Source organism: Crocodylus porosus, unplaced genomic scaffold, assembly GCF_001723895.1.
Source record: "Crocodylus porosus isolate Cpor-Errol unplaced genomic scaffold, CroPor_comp1, whole genome shotgun sequence".
Taxonomy (NCBI): Eukaryota; Metazoa; Chordata; order Crocodylia; family Crocodylidae; genus Crocodylus; species Crocodylus porosus.
Genome location: NW_017728949.1, coordinates 2,260,757 through 2,267,635, shown reverse-complemented (window position 1 = coordinate 2,267,635; position 6,879 = coordinate 2,260,757). Strand labels below are relative to the sequence as shown.

The 6,879-nt window shown below is 55.3% G+C and overlaps 1 long non-coding RNA gene across 1 annotated transcript; it reads left to right on the top strand.

The window, feature by feature from the left end:
- The first annotated feature begins 1,043 nt into the window (after positions 1-1,043).
- LOC109323226 lies at positions 1,044-6,386 on the top strand. The gene is made up of 4 exons (XR_002104585.1): positions 1,044-2,734; positions 3,317-3,464; positions 4,685-4,862; positions 6,125-6,386. It is a non-coding gene; the product is annotated as an uncharacterized LOC109323226 (long non-coding RNA).
- The last annotated feature ends 493 nt before the right edge of the window (positions 6,387-6,879 follow it).

Sequence of the window (6,879 nt, the reverse complement as noted above, 5' to 3'; positions counted from 1 at the left end):
CACCTTCAAGAGTAAATTGGATGCTTATCTTGCTGGGATCCTATGACCCCAGCTGACTTCCTGCCCTTTGGGCAGGGGGCTGGACTCAATGATCTCCCGAGGTCCCTTCCAGCCCTGATGTCTATGAGATCTATGAAATCTATGGCTTCTTTCCCATTTGTCTCTTGACCAGTGTGCAGTCCCCACCCCCAGTGGATTCTGGTGCCTATGTAATGAAAGCCAGCTGAGTGCATGCCAGGAATGGAAAATATGAAGACAGTGCTGCAGTCATGCGGGGGGACCCGGCCCTTGCCCCTTCCACAGTGACTCGGTCTTTCCGTGAGCAGGACCAAGAGAATCACAGCCACTCTGCTGCTCTGACCATCCCTGCACTCACTGTCCAAGATGGGTTCAGCTGTGCTGTTCTGGGGATTTGGGCCACAGCTCCCCATCATGCCCTGCACCTTTTGCGCACAAGCAAAACCTACGTTTTCCTGCAGGAGCTTCGTCTTTAGCTGGGCCAGGGAAAAGTCACGTTTCGTGGGTAATTCATTCCTTCATGCTCTGGAGGTGATTAGCATCCTGAATGAATTAATATAGAGGCTGGCCCTGAGCCAGCAATGTGATCAGCAGCCCTAGGAGAGACAGAGTCTCTACCTCTCTTGTGATAGCCCCTTTGCATCCTGTGTCACCCCAGGCCAGGCTGATGAGGAAGTGCTTCTGGCACAGCATGTTCCCATTGCCTAATTAGGTGGCTGGTAGGTCTCTCCAATTCCCACAGGGTTGTTCAGATACAGGAGGGCCAGAAACTCCCATGGGAAAGGGGAGTGCCAGCCACACCTTCTGTGTAGTGCCAGGAGCTGCTGTCTCTGTTTCCCTGGCCAAGCAGGCATTAGTCTCTGGCAATGAGTTTGCTCTGCTACTGTGTTGGCTTAGCTTCCTGTTCCCCTCTCCTTGGACACTCTGCAAACACACCCATTGGATATAGGAGGGAGACAGGCTCCTCTTTGCAGTATGGAGGAGGGCAAACAGTCACAGAGCAGGTGAAGACCTGCTCTGAAGCCTGCTGTCATTAATGGTGGTCCTTTCCCTGACTTCGGTGGGCTCTTCATCAGTTGACTGGTCTACAGCCCTTGGTGGGAAGAGAACAAAGTCCTGTTCACTGGGTTTCTCTCACCACTTTCCAACTGCTAGTCCCCACTTCCCTGCCAGACCAGAAAGAAAATCCAGGAGCCCAGGCCCAACCTGCCTGCTCTGTCCTTTGTGTGGAAGCACAGCTCCTTGATCCCAGTACGACTCCTCATGACACGTGTCAAACTGGGCTGTGCCAGAGACCAAGGTTTAGCACAGATTGGGCTACAGGAGCAAAACGATGAGTGGGCAAACAGGGCACAAGCCAGGGGTGCTGCCTAAGGGAGGCACTGGACTGGAACAAGGGGGTACCTTACCCTCCTGTCCCCCTAACCCCTAGCTCTCCACAGCCTGCACCTTCCCTACAATTGCTTTGGCTCCAGCTCGGGCCATGGGCAGGACAGAGAAGTGATGCTGGTTCAGAAGGAGCAGCCAGTGGCTGATTCCTGCAGGGGGAAATGTCATTTCTTTTTTTGGCCACCAAAACCAGGTGGGTTTTTGGCTGCTCAACATGCATGTCAGTGGCAAATGTGACACTTCCCCCAGCAGGAGGAATTCTCTAGCTGTGCCCCTGTACCACTCACTGCAATGCTTTCCCTGCTACAGGAAAGGTGCAGGGTGTGTGGAGGTGCACTGATGGCCTAAGACTGTGAAACTAACCCTCACCCAGGATGGAAGGCCCAGCTTGGATCTCCCCATATCCTGCTCTCCATGGCAGGAACATTGCTCTGACCTGCCCTAACATGAGCATGTAGCAACTGGGGCAGTTACAAACCTTACACAAGCAAACCAGGCCACCACATCAGCACCCCTTGTGGGGAGAAGAGGAGAGACCCAGCCACATGTGATGGACATGATTCATGTTGCTCAGTGCATGACAGGATGGTGCACAGATTCTGTGGTGTGGAGCCCAGCAAAAGAACTGGGTGGAACAGAATAGATGCACCAGTGGGATGGGGAGGGGGATTGTGGGTCAGGGGTCCAAGTGCATCAAGAGTGTGGGGGTGGTTGTACACAAAACCTCTCTGGTGGAACCCTGCACTTTGTTAGCACCGGGTACAACAGCAGAGGCAAGTCCAACCATAGGCAACAGGGGTAGGGCAGTCACACTGAAGTGCTTGGGTCCTTGACCACTCACTCCTGCTGTCAAAGCAAACAGGTGAAACCGGCTGCATCCACCGCTCAGGGTGCCCAATGCCTAGCTGCCCAGCACAGTGCAGTCACGTTGCCCACAATGACTCCATCTCCAAAGCCTAGGCTCACCAACTCTGAGACAGCGGAGTGAGTCTGCCACGTCAAGGGGTTCTGCACCTCGTGTGTCCCAGGACTGCCTGTCTCCACGAGGGATCCTTTGAGCAACTTCGGTGCTGCCTGAGCACGGAAGATAAACCTGGTGACCTCCCTTCCCTATGTCTTTCCGAGGGCTGACACCATTCACTTGGCAAATACACGTCCACCCACCACCTCCCTGAGGAAGGGGGCGGGGGCTTTGCAAGTTGCTGTGTCTCTTCCCCCTTTCCCTGCCTACCCACCCCAGGGGCATAGGGCTGTATATAAGGAGGGAAAGGCTGCCTGCTAGATGCTGCGCTTGGTACTGAGGACAGCAGGAGCAGAGAAAGCAGAGGTAAGAAACTTCCGTTGGCTTTGTGTTTGTCTCAGGGTGGAATCAAACCTACTGAAGGGGAAGGTATGGAGGAATCCAATCACTGGATTTATAATAATAAACATTGCCAGCTAGAGGGGTCTTCCAGACTTCCCTTGCCTATTGGATAGGACACACGATGACTATTCCCTTGGCATAAAATCCCGCGAAATAACACAATAACTCAGCCTACCTCTGCAGCAACAGGTCTGAAAAAGCAAATCACTTCCCTGGAAGGGTGGCCAGGGTTGTGGGTTACCCAGGATGTCTGGAAGGAGTTCAGCACCAGGAATGCCCAAGCGTGTTACAGAAGGAATGGGCAGGCAGGTAAGGTGCCGGGAGGAAACAAACACACACATAGTAGATCAGTGGCTGGTGCATTTGAAGCGCGGCGTAGAAATTAACTCCTTTGCTCTCACATGCAGGCAAGTGTTTGCAGGGCAGGTTTCCTCAGTCTAATTACCATATCCACCATGTACCCACAGATGCCTTAGGATGCTGTGGCTCCAGCTTTTGGCTGGGATCCCCAGGGGTCATGACATGTAATGTCCTTTTTCCTTGCAGCTGGCAGAGGCTACTTCCAGAGATGGACCTGATGCTTCGAGTCACCCTCTTAAGCCTCCTGTGCCTGCTGGCAGAGGCCCGGCCTTCGAACAAACCCCAGCAGAATGAGAGGTGGACCACGCTGGAAGTGCTGGAGAACAGAGAGCTGGTGAGGAGTGGGGGGCTGGGCCAGAAGGCCCCCTCTTTGCATTTTGGGGCCAAACTGTTTTGCACACTGCTTTCTCAGGACAGCAGAGGCAGAAGCTGATCTGGGCTACACACAGCACCCAGGAGCTGCCATTTACAGAGAGGCAGGGGTTGAAAGTGGCTCTTGAGAGGGTAAACACGTCTCTTGCCTGAAGCTTTTAGATTTGAGGGAAGGGGGGAGGCTCTTCTCCATTACAAGGGCCCAGGATCAAAGGAAATTAGGGAAGCAGTGAGTGGCCTTAAGGCTGCTGCATCAGTAGTGTAGCCCTTGAGAATGGCCACTTGACTTTCTCTGCTGCCTCTGGAGGTGCCTATTGTGCAGAAGGTTTATTTTCAAGTGCCCATTAGGGGCTTGATAATGAGCAGAGAAGTGTCTAAAACAACACGTGAGTACCAGATAAATTTCTCAGCCACCGATAACTGAGGCCTCTTGGTCTCCTTGTCTCCCGCCCATGGGAGGCATAACTGATGTTTGAGAACAGACAGATTACCCTCCCATGGGAACGCCAACTCAGGGGAGGCCCACAGTCATTGGACTGACCCATAGCAGGGAAGCAAGGCAGCCAGGTACCACCCTGCTGCTAGGGATAGCAACAGCATTTTGGCTTGAAGAACAAAACTCCTCCCTTGACATGGAGTGTCAACCAGGGGGGACACAATGGTACTCCATGTACCTTGAGAACCCTCTGAGCCTGCTTCCCATGTCCCCATGCCTCTGGTTCCCTTCATTGGCAGAGCAAGTAGAGGTGAGGGCAGGGCCTCAAAGCACTGGCAGGGCCAGGAATGGGTCAAGCCCTCTGAAGGAATGAAAGCTCAGACCAGCCACAAACCTGCGAGGTTCTCCCCACTTGCTGCTGTTCCTGGACTGAGGGGAACATTGACACAATGACCCAAGCTAAAGCCTAAAGGCTGCCGGACAACAAAGGGGTCTTGTCCCTAAAGTGCAGCACTCCTGGTACACAGCAGTGAAGGAAAGGGCCTGGGCCAACAGCGCTTTGTCACCAGGCAGACCATAGGCTTTGCCAGTGATTTCCAGGTCTGTGCTGTTTGCTCCCTTGCCAAACAAGGGCTGCAGGGGCTAGGCGTCGTGCCAGCAGCAGGCAGGACGAAGCCTGTGCTAGCAGCTATCAGGGCTGCTTCTAGGTTGGGTCCCAGCTGACTCCAAAATGGTTCCCTCCACAGTTTCTAAGTGCCCTGCAGAACTATCTCAGCAGCAAAGGGATCCACGTGGAAAGGACTGGACCAGCCTTCATCCTGCCACCAAGGAACCATGAGCACAGGAACTATAGGAGGCAGGAGGAGGAACAGCTGGAGACTGCTGCTGAGATGGGTGTGCACTACTAGGCTGAGCCAACAGCAGGTAATTGCTTTATTCCCCCCCACTTTTTTAATGGTGACTTGGAGGGCAAGATGCAGAAAATGCTGAGGGTTGAAAGTGCTGCTTAGCTATGGGACCTTGCCACACAAGTGCCGGCTTAACCAACAGAACCTTTATTTCCAGGCTGGAATCCAAGCACAGCAGGTTTGAGATCTCAGCCATGAGCAGCTGGGACCCTGGGAAATGTCTCCTCTACTCCTTGTGCTCCAGGGGGTGGGCAGGGGGATGACTCTGATCCCGCTTCTAAAGAGGGGGCTGGCAGGGGAGATACCGTAGTATCAGTCCAGGTGGTTTCCTGCTGTGATTAGAAAGGAAGATTTGCTTCTTTCTGATCTCTGAATGTCTACATGTAGTAAAAGATGGAGACCTGTCCTTGCACTGCAGGCAGCTACACACCTATTTTATGGAGATGGGGGATTTCCCCTTAGCTTGCTCCTTTGGCTTGTTGCTTAAGGGCAACCAACACTTGGGGGCTTCTGAACCCCAAGACTTCTGGGCTTGGGCCTGCACGTAGGATGCCTGCTATGGCTTTGGAAGTATCTGAAGTCCCAGGCTGATAAGTCTGGGAAGAGGATACTTGCGGTGGTAGTGCCACCTGGATTTGCATGATTGAGTTCTGCTCAGTCGATAGATTTCAGAATTGATTTGGCTGAGTCAACCTAGGACATGAAATTAAAAAAAAATAAGAAAAAGAGGGGGCTGCAAGGAGCCCTTAGGAGGAAAGCTCCAGGGAAGGGTTGGGCATCCTCACTGTTGTGCACAGTCTTCTCTGCTTCCCAACCTTTAGCTGACAATGCCAGTGCTGTAACAAGGGGGGTGAGTGGGGCAACTGTTCCAGGCGCCGAAGCAGGTGCTGCCCAGCTGGGGTGGAGCACGGGATGGAGCCATAAGCAGCTTGTTTGGGGGGTTGCAGGGACAAGGGTAGGGTGGCTACTGCTGCTGTATGCATTCCAGACCAAGCACAGGGGGCATTCCCCCTGGATGTGTGCGGGGCGAGGGCGGGCTGCTGCTGTGGGCTTTGCCCTGGGTGCCAAACTATTGCGCTCTCCAAGCTCAAGCAGCCTGGCTGTAGGAAGCAAATGGGACATGCCGGCTGCCCATGGTCTACACATTTGTCATGGGGCATGAGGCCCCATGTGTATGACTGGGGCAGCAGGAGACCGGACAGTCCCGTTCCCACGTGTGTGTTGTGGCCTCTCTGCCTCCTTCCCCGCCGGCTCAGTGCACTTGTCTTTCCCATTCAGGTGGAACCTTATCATGACAACCCCCAGCCGTGGCCATGGAGGATCCCGTGCAGACTCAGCCTGCTGCTCTACAGCCATTGACGCGCAGACACGGACACAGTCACATGCATGGGCGTGCACATACATGTACAGACACATACACACATGCGCTCACGCATCGCAACACGCACAGACGTGTGCACACGTGCCCCCTCAGACGGATAGGCGCACCCGTGCACGCACCCCGCGCCGTGGCCGCGACCCGGGTCAATAAACGCCCCTCGTCGCAGCTCCACGTGTCCGCGTCCCTGTTCAGGGGCTTAGAATACACTCCCAAACCCTGCCCCCACCCGCTCACGTCACTGCCTCTGTTCCTCGCCGGCTCCGCCCGCGCCGCTCGGCCTAATCCCCGCCCGGGGCCTCCTCTCACGAGAGCTGCCCGGCGTTAGTTGACTACACGTCGGCTGCTGCGGTGGGTGGAGGGAGGGGAGTTGCTGCTCCTCCTCTCTGTGGGGTGATGAACTTCCGGCAGATGACGGAGCGCTTCCGGGTCAGGGTTTCAGGGGAGCCGAGCGGAGGCGGTGGCCGCCTCGGGTCTGGCGCTCGGTGAGTGACCGTTGGCCGCGCGCTGACGTCACCCTCCCCCCCACCGTGGTGGGGCCCGGCGGTGCGGTTACTCTTCCCGCTGCCACCGGCGGCTCCTCCCGCCTGCGTGTGCCCCGGGCAGGGCCGGGGAAGGACTCCGCCATGTCGGCTGTGCCCCCCGCGGGCACCGT